Consider the following 19,406-nt stretch of genomic DNA (forward strand, 5'->3'; position numbering starts at 1 on the left):
CCCTCCTTGCCTGGTCCGTGAGTTTTGGTGGGCGGCCCTCTCTTTGCAGGTTTGTTGTGGTGCCATATTCTTTCCATTATTTAATAATGGATTTAATGGTGCTCCGAGGGATGTTCAAAGTTTCTGATATTTTTCATAACCCAACCCTGATCCACAACTTTGTCCCTGACCTGTTTGGAGAGCTCCTTGGTCTTCATGGTGCCGCTTGCTTGGTGGTGCACCTTGCTTAGTGTTGTTGCAGACTCTGGGGCCTTTCAGAACAGGTGTATACATACTGAGATCATGTGACAGATCATGTGACACTTAGATTGCACAGGTGGACTTCATTTAACTAATTATGTGACCTCTGAAGGTAATTGGTTGCACCAGATCTTATTTAGGGGCTTCATAGCAAAGGGGGTGAATACATATGCACGCACCACTTTTCTGTTTTCTATTTTTATGATTTTTTTTAAACAAGTTATTTTATTCATTTCACTTCACCAATTTGGACTATTTCCATTACATAAAATCCAAATATAAATCAATTTAAATTACAGGTTGTAATGCAACAAAATAGGAAAAATGCCAAGGGGGATGAATACTTTTGCAAGGCACTGTAGATATATATACACATATATATTTGTTGATACAGTGACTGTGTGTGAGTGTGAAAAGGACCCCTTTGGCCATTAGTCTTTGAGTTCGTCCTTGGTGGGAGAGTATTTACAAAAACTGCTGGTTTATTACATATATCATGGCACCATAGGTTATCCCAACAGGAGATAAGAACCCCACATGCTTGCTCTGCCTCTTCAGTACAGTAACACCACATTTTATTGAGCAGTAAAGCTATTCCTTGACTCAATACTGTTAAAGCTGTAAGCCAAAGTAAGTAAGAGGGTAGCTTTGCATGAGCCTTAGCTTGTGTGAGCCACAACGGCTCATAGGAGCAGGAGCATATCTCCTGTTTCTGTAATGTGAGGCAGCTTGATGTACAAGTACACCCCCTGGATAGGACGCTAGTCTATCGCAGGGCCTTACCCCCAATCTATCTCAATCTATCTTGAGTGCCAACCAGTGATCGAACTGTCCCACCTTCAACTCTTAGGTAGGACACTAACAACAAGGGCACTGAGTTGGTTATGCAAGCCATAGGTATAACTATATTGCATATTAAGTGGAAAATGAGAGGCATGCACAATTAGCCATGAAAATATATTTTATTAAGGATATGCCTTATTGTACCCTTGGTGACCTGTGATAGAGACATTGTCCTACAGGTAACAGTTATTCTTGTTCTTAAAATCACTGGCGCTCAATAAACAGGTTACTATCTACACAAAGTGTTCAACTACTGTAGGTTTCCTTTATAATGGATTCCAACATATGAGTGTCAGAACCTCATTGAAGAGCAAGAACATATCTGTATTTTTATTATTTTTGCAGAACATCTTCTTGAACATGTGACTAGCGGTAACAAAGTGGCACTATAATTTTGACTGAGCAGTTCAGGGACAATGGATAAGCCTGCCCTCCTGTTCCTCATCAGTACAGTTATTAATATTAGCAGTATCATTGGATGATATTCCTTTTCGGTTTCTATCAGCTATGGAGACAGGTCATCAGCCAGAACCGCCTGTGAAAAAGGAGCACAAATTATGCAAAATGGACAGCATGGATGGAAATCTAAAATACAGATGATCAATGTACAACTCATAAGTAAACTAGTCACAATTCAATTCACTTCTGTTTTTTATTGTTCACATTAACTATATGCTCTGGTTTAGCGCATGTTGTCGTAACCAATCACTCATTCACTCCATTTACCCAAGTGTGGTCTTATTGAGTAGTTCAATTAGGTGTTGCAGCACAGATAGGGATGCCAATGTCCACACTGTTGTCCATGAGGCAAGAAATAGGAACACTGAACTAGATTAACCAAATGTACAATTCCATTGCTCTTTAGTCCATTCTATGAAGGGGAGTAGCCAGTGCAGACCACTGGAAGGGGGGGGGGGGGGGGATCAGGGTATCAATACATCTTTCAGCCATGTTGGTACCCCTTCAGGCCTTGCTTCCTATGGGAGAACATCCTTACCTGTCAGATGGTGGACAACTTGGTCAACAGCATCTGGAAGACAGGAGGAAGCAGCTTCTGCTGGAGGAGCTGTTGGGGTTGCCCGTACACAGAAATGTCATCAGTTTCCTGAGGGTTCGAACACAAAATAGATTAATTGAAAGGCACACTGTCAGGTCTGGGGAAAATGAGCTAATATAGAAAAGGCTTTTCTTCCAAAAATACCTTTTGTAGCCTTCAAATCAGACAACAGGAACTCATAATCAATTTCTATCATAGATTATCTGCCCCTTACAAAGTCTCTGTTACTGTCCCCTGCGATATAATAATTAAATACTGTAACGTTGACGTTTACTGGCATGCAAACGAAAGCTTGACTTACAATAAACAAAATGTAACAGACAATAACTCAGTTGGGGAGGATCATGGGACTACAATAGGAATAGAATTATATTTTTATCATACTGTGTACACTTCCATGTCATAGAGTAGAGTCATATTGAGGGAGTTTAATTCAACTGGAACGGGGTGCACCGGGCTATGGCTCGTGACATGAATGGCCGAAAGCGGTGAGGGAGGAGCGCCCTGCTCAACACGAACAGTAATCTGCGCCGCTAAGTCATATCGTCAACAAGACATCATGGTTCATTGTTCAGAAACATGCAAAATGTACTTTCCATAAAGTATATGATAGAATTTTACTAGTTTTACTTGGGAAGGCAAATAAGGTAAATATGAGTTTTTTTTACCAAGAGCAAACAACACTCTGAATCCTAAATCATTACTCCACATTCTTGACAAACGTCACTTTGTTTTGAGCCGACTTCGCCAGGGCACCCGGCTCACACCTGGGAGGCAGCCGATTTTCAAAATAATCACTTTCACCTGGTGCAATCTCTGCCCACCCAGGCCAGCTTAATCGAATCCCCTCATTGTAATATCGCTGTAACCCTCAGCTACAGGAATAGGCGTATAGGTGGTTGAGAGAGTGCATGAGGGTTACATCCCAATTCTCCACCCTTGTCTTATGGTGTGCACTTGCAAACTCCTCATCATGGAAGTTTGAAAGTGCACACTTTGGTAAAAGGGAGGACAATCAGGACAAAAGTCCAACTCATTGAGTACTGCCTATGAGGAGAAAGGGGGCTCCACACATGGTCTGTTAACAGAGTGACACAATGTGTCTTTGGGTTGCACAATCACTGCCAAATAATGACTTGTAATGACTTGCAAACGGTTTTAAAACGTTTTTTTACCAGGTAAGCTGACTGAGAACACATTCTCATTTACAGCAACAACCTGGGGAATAGTTACAGGGGAGAGGAGAGGGGATGAATGAGCCAATTGTAAACTGAGGATGATTAGGTGACCTTGATGGTATGAGGGCCAGATTGAGATTTTAGCCAGGACACCGGGGTTAACACCCCTACTGTTACGATAAGTTCCATGGGATATTTAGTGACCACAGAGTCAGGACACCCGTTTAACGTCCCATCCGAAAGACGGCACCCTACACAGGGCAATGTCCAGGGACCGACCAGGACCAATCAGGACCAACCCTGCTTAGCTTCAGAAGCAAGCCTGCAGTGAGATGCAGGGTGGTATGCTGCTGGTATCTACCTCTATGCTTGCAACCTCTGCCTCTGATCTATCCAAGTAATAGTACCTAATATGGGATACCTACTTCCTCAATGTCTTGTTGTGAAGGTAACTAGCTAGCTATGCTAGCCAGTGGGCTAGCCAGTAACGCCTCTTCATAGCCAATTAGGTACTAGCAAGCTAGCCTTTGATCATGACTCTCAGTTCCATTACATTACACATTGGACATAGGTGCTTCTGTAGGGGGGAGTTTTGTTAAGATCAACGAAACATGGTCTGAACATTACATGCATCGATTGTGGTATAGTTTTGGAAGCGTGAGGACCTAATCTTTCATATCAGGCCTAAAATAAAATAAAAAGGTTAAATTGATACACATCTTGATAGGGTTAGGGTTCCCACATGGCCCTATCTCCATGTTACAGCTCAAGAGGTGACCACCTGTGCTAATTAGCTATCTAGAATGCTTCAAACACCTGTGAGTAAGCGTACCTGTATTGATTTGGGCAAAACTGCTACAGTAAGTGTGTCTTTTTTATTTGAAGGATTCGTTCTCGCTGGTGAAAGATAAGGGCCATATGTTTTGAAAGCTGTATCACAAGATATGATTACTGAAGTTTCTAAACATTAAAACACAGCGTTGGGATTGTAGTTAACATGAGGCAGTCGTTGGCGAATCTAATGGTTGAGAACTCTAGGGAGACGGCAGAAAGCTGCCAAAAGCTTTCTAAAGCTACTAGCAAGCTATGTTACCTACTGGTAGCTAGCTACATAAAATAGACAATTAGCCATATTAGCTAGGCTTTATAGTCCCCACTCACAAACTCCTCGCACACACTGGATGTTCTTCTTCTGTGGGGTTTCTCACTGGCTGTTGCCGGGATAGCCTAAACACATGCCATATCAATACAGCTACAACCGAAAGCGACTGTTGACAGCAAGCACAGGCAAAGTCTTCTGCCTCAGATTACCGGAACCCCGCCCACAGTGTTTGATTGACACCCAAGTCAAAAACGATAACGAAATATAGGAAACTAAATAGCAAAATGAAGCATTGCAATTGATTTATGGAATTTGATTGACCATTACAATTTTGACAGTCTTAAACCACACAGAGTATGTAAAAAAAATGGTGAATTGCAAATTGAGAATTATTTTATATTTGTCACAATTCATGCTATCACAACAAGCAAATGAAATGGCAAACATAATAAATGATTTGTCATTTAAGCATTTAGTGATGCGTCAGTGTTGTACTGGATAGCACCATGGAAATGAAATATCAAAACACAATTTGATATTTCTTTTTCAAATTGTTAGATATTATGCATACTCAATCATGAAAATGATAATGCAATATTTTTTTTGCATTTCAATTAGAATTGTCACAAAAAAATGCATACTCATTTAGGAAAAGGAATTGCAAACATGTTTTACAGTCTCCTAACCAATTGTGCTATTCTGTGTGTTTTTTGGGGTTATTTGTAACTTATTTTGCACATAATGTGTCTGCCATCACAGGTGGTGAGTGAGTAATTTGCATTTACCATCGGTACTATTAGCCAACATACAATCATTCGAAAATAAAACAGACTAACAACAAGCATGTATATCCTACCAACGGGACGGTAATATCTTATGTTTCACCGAGTCTTGGATGAACGACGACATGAATAACATACACTGTATTGGCAGGATAGAACAGTAGCCTCTGGTAAAACAAGGGGTGGCATCTATGTACAGTTGAAGTCGGAGGTTTACAAACACTTAGGTTGGAGTCATTAAAACTCGTTTTTCAACCACTCCACAAATTTCTTGTTAACAAACTATAGTTTTGGCAAGTCGGTTAGGACATCTACTTTGTGCATGACACAAGTAATTTTTCCAACAATTGTTTACAGACAGATTATTTCACTGTATCACAATTCCAGTGGGTCAGAAGTTTACATACACTAAGTTGACTGTGCCTTTAAACAGCTTGGAAAATTCCAGAAAATAATGTCATGGCTTCAGAAGCTTCTGATTGGCTAATTGACATAATTTGAGTCAATTGGAGATGTACCTGTGGATGTATTTCAAGGCATCATGGGAAAATCAAAAGAAATCAGCCAAAAAATTGTACACCTCCACAAGTCTGGTTCATCCTTGAGAGCAATTTCCAAACGCCTGAAGGTACCATGTTCAACTGTACAAACAATAGTACGAAAGTATAAACACCATGGGACCACGCAGCTGTCATACCACTCAGGAAGGAGACGCGTTCTGTCTCCTAGAGATGAACGTACTTTGATGCGAAAAGTGCAAATCAATCCCAGAACAACACCAAAGGACCTTGTGAAGTTGCTGGAGGAAACAGGTACAAAAGTATCTATATCCACAGTAAAACGAGTCCTAAATCGACATAACCTAAAAGGCTGCTCAGCAAGGAAGAAGGCACTGCTCCAAAACTGCCATAAAAAAAGCCAGACTACAGTTTGCAACTGCACATGGGGATAAAGACTGTACTTTTTGGAGAAATGTCCTCTGGTCTGATGAAACAAAAATAGAACTGTTTGGCCATAATGACCATCATTATGTTTGGAGGAAAAAGGGGGAGGCATGCAAGCAAAAAAACACCATCCCAACCGTGAAGCACGGGGGCGGCAGCATCATGTTATGGGGGTGCTTTGCTGCAGGAGGGACTGGTGCACTTCATAAAATAGATGGCATCATGAGGTAGGAAAATTATGTGGATATATTGAAGCAACATCTCATGACATCAGTCAGGAAGTTAAAGCTTGGTCACAAATGGATCTTCCAAATGGACATTGACCCCAAGCATGCTTCCAAAGTTGTGGCAAAATGGCTTAAGGGCAACAAAGTCAAGGTATTGGAGTGGCCATCACAAAGCACTGACCTCATTCTTATAGAAAATTTGTTGGCAGAACTGAAAAAGTGTGTGCGAGCAAGGAGGTCTATAAACCTGACTCAGTTACACCAGCTTTGTCAGGAGGAATGGGCCAAGATTCACCCAACTTATTGTGAGAAGGTTGTGGAAGGCTACCCGAAACGTTTGACCCAAGTTAAACAATTTAAAGGCAATGCACTCCAAATACTAATTGAGTGTATGTAAACTTCTGACCTACTGGGAATGTGATGAAAGAAATAAAAGCTGAAATAAATTACTCTCTCTGCTATTATTCTGACATTTCACATTCTTAAAATAAAGTGGTGATCCTAACTGACCTAAGACAGGGAATTTGTACATGGATTAAATGTCAGGAATTGTGAAAAACAGAGTTTAAATGTATTTGGCTAAGGTGTATGTAAACTTCAGACTTCAACTGCATATTTGCAAACAACAGCTGGTGCACAATATCTAAGGAAGTCTTGAGGTTTTGCTCACCTGAGGTAGAGTATCTCATGATAAGCTGTAGACCACACTATTTACCCAGAGAGTTTTCATCTATATTCTTCATAGATATCTATTTACCACCACAAACTGATGCTGGCACTAAGACCGCACTCAATGAACTATATACGGCCATAAGCAAACAGGAAAACACTCATCCAGAGGTGGCGCTCCTAGTTTCTAGGGATTTTAATGTTGGGAAACTTAAATCCGTTTTACCTAATTTCTACCAGCATGTTAAATGTGCAACCAGAGGGAAAAAATCTCTAGACCACCTTTACTCCACACACAGAGATGCATACAAGCTCTCCCTCGCCCTCCATTTGGCAAATCTGACCATATTCCTGCTTACAAGAAAAAACTAAACCAGGAAGCACCAGTGACTTGGTCAATAAGTGGTCAGATAATGCTAAGCTACAGGACAGTTTTGCTAGCATAGACTGGAATATGTTCTGGGATTCTTCCGAGGGCATTGATGAGTACACCACATCAGTCACTGGCTTCATCAATAAGTGCATCGATGACGTCGTCCACACAGTGACCATACGTACATACCCCAAACAGAAGCCATGGATTACAGGCAACATCCGCACTGAGCTAAAGGGTAGAGCTGTCGCTTTCAAGGAGGGGGACTCTAACCCGGATGCTTATAAGAAATCCCGCTATGCCCTCTGACGAACCATCAAACAGGCAAAGCGTCAATACAGGAATAAGATCGAATCGTACTACACCAGCTCCGACACTCATCGGATGTGACAGGGCTTGAAAACTATTACAGACTACAAAGGGAAGCAGAGCCGCGTGCTGCCCAGTGACACGAGCTTAACAGATGACCTAAATTGCTTCTATGCTCACTTCGAGGCAAGTAACACTGAAACATGCATGAGAGCATCAGCTGTTCCGGACGACTGTGTGATCCCACTCTCCGTAGCCGATGTAAGTAAGACCTTTAAACAGGTCAACATTTACAAGGCCGCAGGGCCAGACAGATTACCAGGACGTGTACTCCATGCATGCGCTGACCAACTGACAAGTGACTTGACTGATATTTTCAACCTCTCCCTGTCTGAATCTGTAATACCAACATGTTTCAAGCAAACCAACATAGTGTTCTTGGGCAAAGGGACTAAGGTAACCTGCCTAAATGACTACCGACCAGTAGCACTCACACCTGCAGCCATAAAGTGCTTTGAAAGGGCCTGTAGTGGAGCAGGTTGAGAGCTTCAAGTTCGTTGGTGTCCACATCACCAACAAACTATCACGGTCCAAGCACGCCAATACAGTCGTGAGGAGGGCACAACAAAACCTATTCCCCCTCAGGAGACTGAAAAGATTTGGCATGGGCCCTCAAAAAGTTCTACAGCTGCACCATCGACAGCATCCTGACTGGTTGCATCACTGCCTGGTATGGCAACTGCTCGGCCTCTGACCGCAAGGCACTACAGAGGGTTGTGCGTAACGACCCAGTACATCACTGGGGCCAAGCTTCCTGCCATCCAAGACCTCTATACCAGGTGATCAGAGAAAGGCCATAAAAACTGTCCCTAACCCTAACTAACTAACCCTAAGTCCAGCCACTCTAGTCATGACTGTTCTCTCTGCTACAGCACGGCAAGCGGTACCGGAATGCAAAGTCTAGGTCCAAAAGGCTTCTCAACAGCTTCTACCGCAAGCCATAAGACTCATGAACAGCTAATCAAATGGCTACCCAGACTATTTGTATTTCCCCCACCCCCCTCTTTTACACTGCTGCTATTCTCTGATTATTATCTATGCATAGTCACTTTAACTCTACCTAGCTGTACATATTACCTCCATTACCTCAACTAACCGGTGCCCCTGAACCGGTACCCCCTGTATATAGCCTCGCTATTGTTATTTTACTGCTGCTCTTAAATTATTTGTTACTTTTATTTCTTACTTATCCATTTCTTTTACTTATCACGTCTTTTTCTTAAAACTGCATTGTTGGTTAAGGGCTAGTAAGTAAGCACTGTTGTTTTCAGAGCATGTGACAAATACAATTTTATTTTATTTGATATTGATTTATAATTTGCCCATGTACCTTTCCAATTGAGTTTCGGCAGCTAAATGTTTCCATACCCAGCTAGAGACATCTCCATGGAAACGAATCCATTGGCTGAGGGTGGATGGGATGTGGAGGGATATGAAGAGGTCAAGACATGCAGTTTCCTTGGAAACTGCGCACATTGCTCTGGACTTGTGCCCTCCCTTTCTCCGACTGGCGCTCGCAAGGGGGTCAGGGTTTTTTAATTGGCTGAAATTTTGTCTCTATGCTTGACACCTCCTCCGTGACAGTCTCAAGCTCTTAAAGGGGAAGGGAAAGGCAATTCTATACCGTTCATTAAATTTGGGTCAAGTCAATCGATCAATAATATAAAAAATAAATATATGGGAAATAGAAATAAAAAAATGGATGGTGTGGGGTTGAGTGGAGCTGAAGGGTGGGACTAAAAACAACAAGATAGCTCAAGTCAAATATACTGTGGCCATAAAATGTATATGTTCAGACCTTTTGTGAAACAGCAAAGTTAAAAATATATGGCAAATAGAAATGTAACACGATGTTCTTCAGACATAGATGGGAGGGATTGAGGGTAGCTGAATGACGGGATTGAAAACAAACAGAAGATAACTATTGTAAAATATATTGTGTCCATAAAATGTATATAGTTTGAATAAGCTGGAAGTAGAAGCCTAAGTGTTGTTGTCCATTAGTTTACTCCAATTAACCTCTCTGGGCTATGTGGGACGATTTCGTCCCACCTACGTAACAGCCACTTCAATCCAGTGGCGCGATTTTTGAATCGTTAGAAATGCTATAACTTCAATTTCTCAAACATATGACTATTTCACAGCTATTTAAAGACAAGAATCTCGTTAATCTAACCCCACTGTCCGATTTCAAAAAGGCTTTACAACAAAAGCAAAACATTAGATTATGTCAGCAGAGTACCCAGCCAGAAATAATCACACAGCCATTTTTCAAGCTAGCATATCATGTCACATAAACCCAAACCATATCTAAATGCAGCACTAACCTTTGATGATCTTCATCAGATGACACACCTAGGACATTGTGTTATACAATACATGCATGTCTGTTCAATCAAGTTCATATTTATATCAAAAACCAGCTTTTTACATTAGCATGTGACGTTCAGAACTAGCATTCCCACCGAACACTTCCGGTGATTTTACTAAATTACTCACGATAAACGTTCACAAAAAGCATAACAATTATTTTAAGAATTATAGATACATTACCCCTCTATGCACTCGATATGTCCGATTTTAAAATAGCTTTTCGGATGAAGCACATTTTGCAATAATCTAAGTACATAGCCCGGCATTACAGGGCTAGCTATTTAGATACCCACCCAGTTCAGCCTCCACCAAAATCACATTTCCTATAAGAAAAATGTTCTTACCTTGCTTGTTCTTCATCAGAATACACTGCCAGGACTTCTACTTCAATAACAAATGTTGGTTTGGTCCCAAATAATCCATCGTTATGTTCCAACAGCGACGTTTTGTTCGTGAGTTCTAGAATGCTTCTTCGCGGTGTCGCGCATGGCGCATTGGCGTGTCAAAAATGTCTAAATATTCCATTACCGTACTTCGAAGCATGTCAACCGCTGTTTAAAACCAATTTTTATGCCATTTATGTCATAGAGAAGTGTTAATATTCCGACCGGGAGTATGCATTGAGCCTAAACAGCCGAATAAAATTTCTCCTCAGAAGCGACTCATGCACGCGCATCATTGAAAGGTCCTCCGAGCATCCACTTACAAAAGGCGATAATATATTTCAACCTGAGGTTCCCTCGTAAACCTTCAGTTATTTCGCGGGCTCTGAGAGCCTATTGGAGCCCTGGGAATTGTCACGTTACAGCTAAGATCCTTACTTTTCAATAAAAAGAGGTAAGACGCACGACTCCTTGTCAGACAGGGTACTTCCTGCTTGAAGCCTTGTCAGGTTTTTGCCTGCCATAGGAGTTCTGTTATACTCACAGACACCATTCAAACAGTTTTAGAAAATTCAGAGTGTTTTCTATCCAAACCTGAACAATAATATGCATATTCTAGCTTCTGAGTTGGTGTAGGAGGCAGTTAAAAATGGGAACATATTTTTTCCAAAATTCTCAATACTGCCCCCTATACCAAAGAGGTTAAGGGAGGGGTGGTAGGGTTAGGGCAAAATAATAAATATTTGTATGAACATAACAAGATTCAACAACTGAGACAAACTGAACAAGTTCCACAGACATGTGAGTAACAGAAATTGAATAATGTGTCCCTGAACAAAGAGGTGGTCAACATCAAAAGTAACAGTCAGTATCTGGTGTGGCCACCAGCTGCATTAAGTACTGCAGTGCATCTCCTCCTCATGGACTGCACCAGATTTGCCAGTTCTTTCTGTGAGATGTTACCCCACTCTTCCTCCAAGGCACCTGCAAGTTCCCGTACATTTCTGGGGGGAATGGCCCTCACCCTCAGATCAAACAGGTCCCAGATGTGCCAAGATCCGGGCTCTTCGCTGGCCATGGCAGAACACTGACATTCCTGTCTCGAAATCACGCACAGAACGAGCAGTGTAGCTGGTGGCATTGTCATGCTGGAGGGTCATGTCAGGATGAGCCTGCAGGAAGGGTACCACATGAGGGACGAGGATGTCTTCCCTGTAACGCACAGCGTTGAGATTGCCTGCAATGACAACAAGCGCAGTCTGATGATGTTGTGACACACCGACCCAGACCATGAAGGACCATCCACCTCCAAATTGATCCCGCTCCAAAGTACAGGCCTCGGTGTAACGCTTATTCCTTTGACGATAAATTAAAATCCGACCATCACCCCTGGTGAGACAAAACCGCGATTCGTCAGTGAAGAGCACTTTTTGCCAGTCCTGTCTGGTCCAGCGATGATGGGTTTGTGCCCATAGGCGATGTTGTTGCCGGTGATGTCTGGTTAGGACCTGCCTTACAACAGGCCTACAAACCCTCAGGCCAGCCTCTCTCAGACTATTGTGGACAGTCTGAGCACTGGTCTGCCACTGTGAGGACGATCAGCTGTCCGTCCTGTCTCCCTGTAGCGCTGTCTTAGGCGTCTCACAGTACGGACATTGCAATTTATTGCCCTGGCCACATCTGCAGTAGGCAAATTATATTTTATATTTGAGACACTTCAAAGTTGCCACCCTTTGCCTTGATAACAGCTTTGCACACTCTTGGTATTCTCTCAACCAGCTTCATTAAGTAGTCACCTGGAATGCATTTCAATTAACAGGTGTGCCTTGTTAAAAGTTAATTTGTGGATTCTCTTTCCTTCTTAATGTGTTTAAGACAATCAGTTGTGTTGTGCCAAGGTAGGGGTGGTATACAGAAGATAAACCTATTTAGTATAATACCAAGTAAATATTATGGAAAGAACAAGCTCAAATAATCAGAGAAAAGACAGTCCATCATTACTTCAAGACAAGAAGATCAGTCAATCTGGAAAATGTCAAGAACTTTGAAAGTTTCTTCAAGTGCAGTCGCAAAAAACCATCAAGCGCCATGATGAAACTGGCTCCCATGAGGACCGCCACAGGAAATTAAGACCCAGAGTTACCTCTACTGCAGAGGATAAGTTCATTAGAGTTACCAGCCTCAGAAATCGGCAAGTAACTGCACCTCAGAACTGCACCTCAGAAGTAACAGACACATCTCAACATCAACTGTTCAGAGGAGACTGCATGAATCAGGCCTTCATGGTCAAATTGCTGCAAAGAAACCACTACTAAAGGACACCAATAAGAAGGAGAGACTTGCTTGGGCCAAGAAACACAAGCAATGGACATTAGACCGGTGGAAATCTGTCCTTTGGTCTGACGCATCCAAACATGAGATTTTTGGTTCCAACCACCGTGTCTTTGTGAGACGCAGAATAGGTGAACGGATTATCTCTGCATGTGTGGCTCCCACTGTGAAGCATTGAGGAGGAGCTGTGATGGTGTGGGGGTGGTTTGCTAGTTTCACTGCCAGTGATTTATTTAGAATTCAGGGAACACTTAACCAGCATGGCTACCACAGCATTCTGCAGTGATAAGCCATCGCATCTGGTTTGCGCTTAGTGGGACTATAATTTGTTTTCAACAGGACAATGACCCAACACACTTCCAGGCTGTGTAAGGGCTATTTGACCAAGAATGTGAGTGATGGAGTGCTACATCAGATTACCTAGCCTTCACAATCACCCAACCTCAACCCAATTGAGATGGTTTGGATGAGTTGGATCGCAGAGTGAAGGAAAAGCAGCCAATAAGTGCTCAGCATATGTGGGAACTCCTTCAAGACTGTTGGAAAAGGATTCCCGGTGAAGCTGGTGGCTACTTTGAAGAATCTAAAATCTAAAATATATTTTGATTTGTTTTGCACTTTTTTGGTTACTACATGATTCCATATGTGTAATTTCATCATTTTATTATACAATGTAGAAAACAGTACAAATAAAGAAAAATCCTTGAATGAGTAGGTGTGTCCAAACTTTTGACTGGTACTGTATATTTTAGAAGCTGTATATTTTAGGTATTTTAGGTTGGCAATATTCTATTACTCAATTTCTGATATATCACAAGCCATACTTTCATTTTCCTGCATAAATAAAATCAGGATTATGCCTCTACTGCCATTCATTCCAATAGGTCATTGTCAATAAAATGTCACAATACGGTGCATAGCGTTCGATTTGGCTGCTGGGGGCCAAGGAGCCCCCTGCTAAAACCATTGACCAACTACGTGCCTTTTTCAAGGAATTGTTAAATAAATGTTAACTATTTGGTTTTATTATCATCACCTTTTGAAGAGCATAGTCAGAACTACACATTTCCAATTATTCCACGTTGTGTTCTATCATCAGAGTTGTACAGCAAGAAACTGCATGCTTTTCATTATCAGTAAACATTAATTGATCATGTAATTTCAGATATTTAGAGTGTTTCTCCTATCCATTTAGCAAACAACATGTATTTAGCCTGCTTCATCCTTGATGAGGCATTTGGAACGAGCTTGACATCGGCAAGTCCTCATCCTGGTAAAGTTGCCATAAAGACTACTGTCATCACCAATACAGATGGCAAGGAAATCAAACAATATTTGGATATAGCCATCCAGTTCAGGGGTAGGCAACCCTGGTCCTGCAGTGCCGCAGGCTCTTCATGTTTTCGAAGTAACCAGGTGTTTTGAATGTAGGCAATCACTGAATTGATCAATTGGCTCAGTTGGTCAGGTGTAGCGCCTAGTTGGAACAAAATCTTCCACAACCTGCAGCACTCCAGGTACAGGGTTGCCTACCCCTGATCTAGTTATCCCCTGAAAGTTCTCTGGTTAACTAGCCATATTGAGGTGATCTGTTATTAGCTAGCCAATTTGACGTGGTCCATCAATCAATGTAGTATTTCATGTCAGCAGCAAATCGTGACTAAACACTTCAAAACAAGGTTGAAAAGAGGATAATGTTAGCTAACTTCACTAGGTAGGCCTATGTTGGTTTGAGAAAAAAGTACATTAAGTCTACTTACCACTATGTTTAGCCAACTGTAGCTACAAAGCTTTTACCGGTCGCTTGCCTTGCAAAGTAAACATTATCAGCTAACAGTACATCGGCAAATGCGCTCTTCTACTGCTTGACAGGCAGAGTGTATAATTTAACCTAAAGCACTAATACTTGTCAGGTATAGCTAACTTTTATTTTATATCACTCAAATATCCAATTAATGGTGGCCAATATTGAGATACCATGAGGCTACCCTATCTGAAATTACATAATCATTTGATCATGAAAATAATACTTGCTGTATAACTGATTTATAGAGCTAAATGTGCGCAATTGTTTTGAATGGAATAATCTGAAATCTGTAGTTCTGACTATGCTCTTCAAGATGTGATGATATTACAACCAAATAGTTATAACATTTATTTAACAATCCCTTGAAAACGGCATGCAGTTGTCAATGGTTTTAGCAGTGATGGGGGTCTCCTTGGCCCCTAGCAGGCAAATCGAACATTCTGCACCTTATTGTGACGTTTTATTGATAACGACCTGTTAGACAGGTTTGGATTTCTCCCTGACCAATATGGCTGCCATTTTTACCCCATTCTGGAACTTTAAGGGTTTATGACATAGTCCCTCTAGTAATTTAATAGGATCTCTATGTGTGCACCACTGTTCCACACAAATATTCATGTTGGTTTCATTCCTTTAATTGGTTGCTAATGTTATATGAAGTTAGCATGGGCTAAAATAAATGGAGGCATAAACCCATTTCAACCTATTAAGCCTAATACAAAGTATCTAGTGCCCAATACAAACAATATTCCCTATAATTAATAACAAAGGACAATAAAGTTATCATTGTTTTTTGATCATGTTGTCTGTATTTATTTAATCATAGGCAGTAGAATATAAAAAGCACAACAGGTAATATATAGGGAATATCGCTGTGTTCGTAACCAAGTGTATATTTACCACAAAAGACTGGGAAAAATCCACTTGAACGGCCCTCCAACTGGTAATTGCTAGTGGGAAACTAATTCATCTATCATCCTGAGCAGGAACTCAAGTCCTTTTGTTCACCTGACCTAGAATTCCTTACAATCAAATGCCGACTGCATTATCTTCCAAGAAAATTCTATTCGATTATAGTCACAGCCGTGTATACCCCTCCCCCCGCAAAGCAGATCTCTCGTCGGCCCTGAAAGAACTTCACTGGACTCTATGTAAACTGGAAACCATACATTCTGGGGCTGCATTTATTGAAGATGGGGATTTTTAACAAAGCTAACCTAAGAACAATACTTCCTAAATTCTATCAGCATATTGAATGCGCGACACGAGCTGGTAGCATTCTTGATCATTGTCACTCTAACTTCCGCGATGCATACAAAGCCCTCCCCCACCCTGCCTTCGGCAAATCTAACCATGACTCCATTTTGTTGCTCCCAGCCTATAGACAGGAATTAAAACAGGAAACGCCCGTGCTCAGGTCAATCCAAAGCTGGTCCGACCAATAAGATTCCACGCTTCAAGATTGCTTCGATCACGTGGACTGGGATATGTTCCGGATAGCCTCAGACAATAACATTGATGTATACGCTGACTCGGTGAGCGAGTTTATTAGCAAGTGCATCAGCGATGTCGTACCCACTGTGACTATTAAAACCTTTCCTAACCAGCGCGAACAACCGCTTTTAATCATGGCAAGGCGACTGGAAACATGATCGAATACAAACAGTGCAGCTATTCCCTTCGCAAGGCAATTAAACAAGCAAAGCATCAGTATAGAGACAAAGTATAGTCGCAATTCAATGGTTCAAAATCAAGACGTATGTGGCAGGGTCTACAGTCAATCACAGATTACAAAAAGAAAATCAGCCCCGTCGCGGACATCGATATCTTGCTCCCAGACAAATTAAACAACTTCTTTGCTCACTTTGAGGACAATACAGTGCCACTGACACGGCCCACTACCACTGACACGGCCCGCTCTCCTTCTCTGTGGTCAACGTGAGTAAAACATTTGCCGGCCCAGACGGCATCCCTAGCTGGCTGATGTGTTTACGGACATATTCAATCAATCCCTGTCCCAGTCTGCTGTCCGCACATGCTTCAAGATGGCCACCATTGTTCCTGTTCCCAAGAAAGCTTCGGTAACTGAACTAAATGACTATCGCCCCATTGCACTCACTTCAGTCATAATGAAGTGCTTTGAGAGACTAGTCAAATATCACATCACCTCCACCCTACCTGATACCCTAGACCCACTCCAATTGCTTACCACCCCAATAGGTCCACTGACGATGCAATCGCCATCACACTGCCACTGCCCTATCCCATCTGGACAAGAGGAATATCTATGTTAGAATGATGTTCATTGACTACAGCTCAGCATTTAACACCATAATAGTACCCTCCAAACTTGTCATTAAGCTCGAGACCCCGGGTCTCGACTCCGCCCTGTGAAACTGGGTCCTGGACTTTGACGGGCCGCCCCCAGGTGGTGAAGGAAGGAAACAACATCTCCACCCCACTGATCCTCAACACTGGGGCCCCACAAGGGTGCATTTTCAGCCCTCTCCTGTACTCCCTGTTCACCCATGACTGCGTGGCCATGCACGCATCCAACTCAATCATCAAGTTTGCAGACGACACTACAGTGGTAGGCTTTCTTATCAACAATGACGAGATGGCCTACAGGGAAGAGGTGAGGGCCCTCAGAGTGTGGTGTCAGGAAAATAACCTCCCACTCAACATCAACAAAACAAAGGAGATGATCGTGGACTTCAGGAAACAGCAGAGGGAGCACCCTTCCATCCACATCGACGGGACAGTAGTGGAGAAGGTGGAAAGTTTTAAGTTCCTCGGCGTACATATCACAGACAAACTGAAATGGTCCACCCACACAGACAGCGTGGCGAAGAAGGCATAACAGCGCCTCTTCAACTTCAGGAGGCTGAAGAAATTTGGCTTGTCACCTAAAACACTCACAAACTTTTACAGATGCACAATCGAGAGCATCCTTTCGGGCTGTATCACCGCCTGGTATGGCAACTGCACCACCCTCAACCGTAAGGCTCTCCAGAGGGTATTGTGGTCTGCACAACGCATCACCGGGTGCAAACTACCTGCCCTCCAGGACACCTACAGCACCCATTGTCACAGGAAGGCCAAAAAGATCATCAAGGACAACAACCACCCGAGCCACTGCCTGTTCCCCTGCGATCATCCAGAAGGTGAGGTCAGTACCGGTGCATCAAAGCTGGGACCGTGAGACTGAAAAACAGCTTCTATCTCAAGGCCATCAGACTGTTAAACAGCCATCACTAACATAGAAAGGCTGCTGCCAACACTCAGACTCAAATCTCTGGCCACTTTAATAAATGGACTTAATAAAGGTATCACTAGTCACTTTAAATAACGCCACTTTAATAATGTTTACATATCCTACATTACTCATCTGATAGGTATATACTGTATTCTATACCATCTACTGCACCTTGCCGATGCCGCACGGCCATCGCTCATCCATATATTTATATGTACATATTCTTATTCATCCCTTTACATTTGTGTGTATAAGGTAGTTGTTGTCAATTTGTTAGATTACTTGTTAGATATTACTGCACAGTCAGAACTAGAAGCACAAGAATTTCGCTACACTTTCATTAACATCTGCTAACCATGTGTATGTGACCAATAACATTTGATTTGATTTGAGCTCCCACATGCTGACATCTGACATCCCCTACTAAGGAAATTATCTCCATAACAGCATTTTCAGCAGTTAATTGCAACAACATTTTATTTATAAAAAGTAATCTATTAATTTGGTTTTTGAACACAATCATTTGTTTACAAACATGATAGCTATATTTATAGTTTATACAGCTTATCAGCGTTTCTCAACAGAGTTCAAAGCATGTGAATGCATCCAAATGGTATTTACAACTTCACAACCGGTAAATTCCTTCCTCCAACATAATTACAAACACAGCATTAGTCACAGCTGGGATGGTACAGGGCATAACCTTATCAAAGCATTATCTATCAACTAGCACAAAGCATGATATATTTATAGGTCAAAAGAGCTTGTTGAAATCTTTTTCGATTCAGACATCACAAGAGGATATACATTGCGCAATATATATTTATTTATCCAGACGGCACTTTCCATAAAACATGAGTTGATTAATAAAGAGGATAGAACCTTACCATACCGTAACAACACATCATCGTCATAGGCTGCAACGCATCGGCTAAAGGCTACACATCTTGCCAAAAACAACCAAAGAACTGTGCTATTTTGGTCAATAACGTGACTTTTGTCTGATCTATCAAAATCAGTCACATAGATATCAGTTACGAGGCAAGTCGTGGGAAAATAAGCATCTTCTCAGCAAATCCTGTGCACCCCGTGAAGCGTTTTCTGTCCAAAATTACCAGAAATAACGTAGGCGAGCGGCTCTCTGACGTAGCAACTGGCGATTTATGTTAAGTTTATTACTTTGCCTTTAAGTTCAGAAGGCATCGATCTACCAAGCACCGAAAGCTCCGCCCCTGATATTTTACCTTCAAATCCCTCCTGCCACTGGACTGCCTACAAGTGTCTCGGTAACAAAAATCACAATTCGCACAATGCATTCATGTGAGGTCTTTTAGCCTACTTTTCTGACTTAATTTGAGGGGCTTTTTATGGATGAGGCATATTATATCACAATAATATTCCATGTTGCATCACTTGCAAGAGTTTGAATTCACACGCAGTACGTTATTTCTGCGCATTTATGTCTTGAGTTG

The 19,406-nt window shown here is 41.9% G+C and overlaps 1 long non-coding RNA gene across 1 annotated transcript; it reads right to left on the reverse strand.

The window, feature by feature from the left end:
* Window positions 1-1,183: 1,183 nt before the first annotated feature.
* Window positions 1,184-19,169, reverse strand: LOC115203772 (uncharacterized). Its single transcript, XR_003880249.1, has 3 exons — window positions 18,822-19,169; window positions 2,081-2,188; window positions 1,184-1,618 (listed from the first exon to the last, which is right to left on the reverse strand). It is a non-coding gene; the product is annotated as an uncharacterized LOC115203772 (long non-coding RNA).
* Between the last annotated feature and the right edge of the window lie 237 nt (window positions 19,170-19,406).

Source organism: Salmo trutta, chromosome 12 (assembly GCF_901001165.1).
Source record: "Salmo trutta chromosome 12, fSalTru1.1, whole genome shotgun sequence".
In the NCBI taxonomy this organism is placed as follows: Eukaryota; Metazoa; Chordata; class Actinopteri; order Salmoniformes; family Salmonidae; genus Salmo; species Salmo trutta.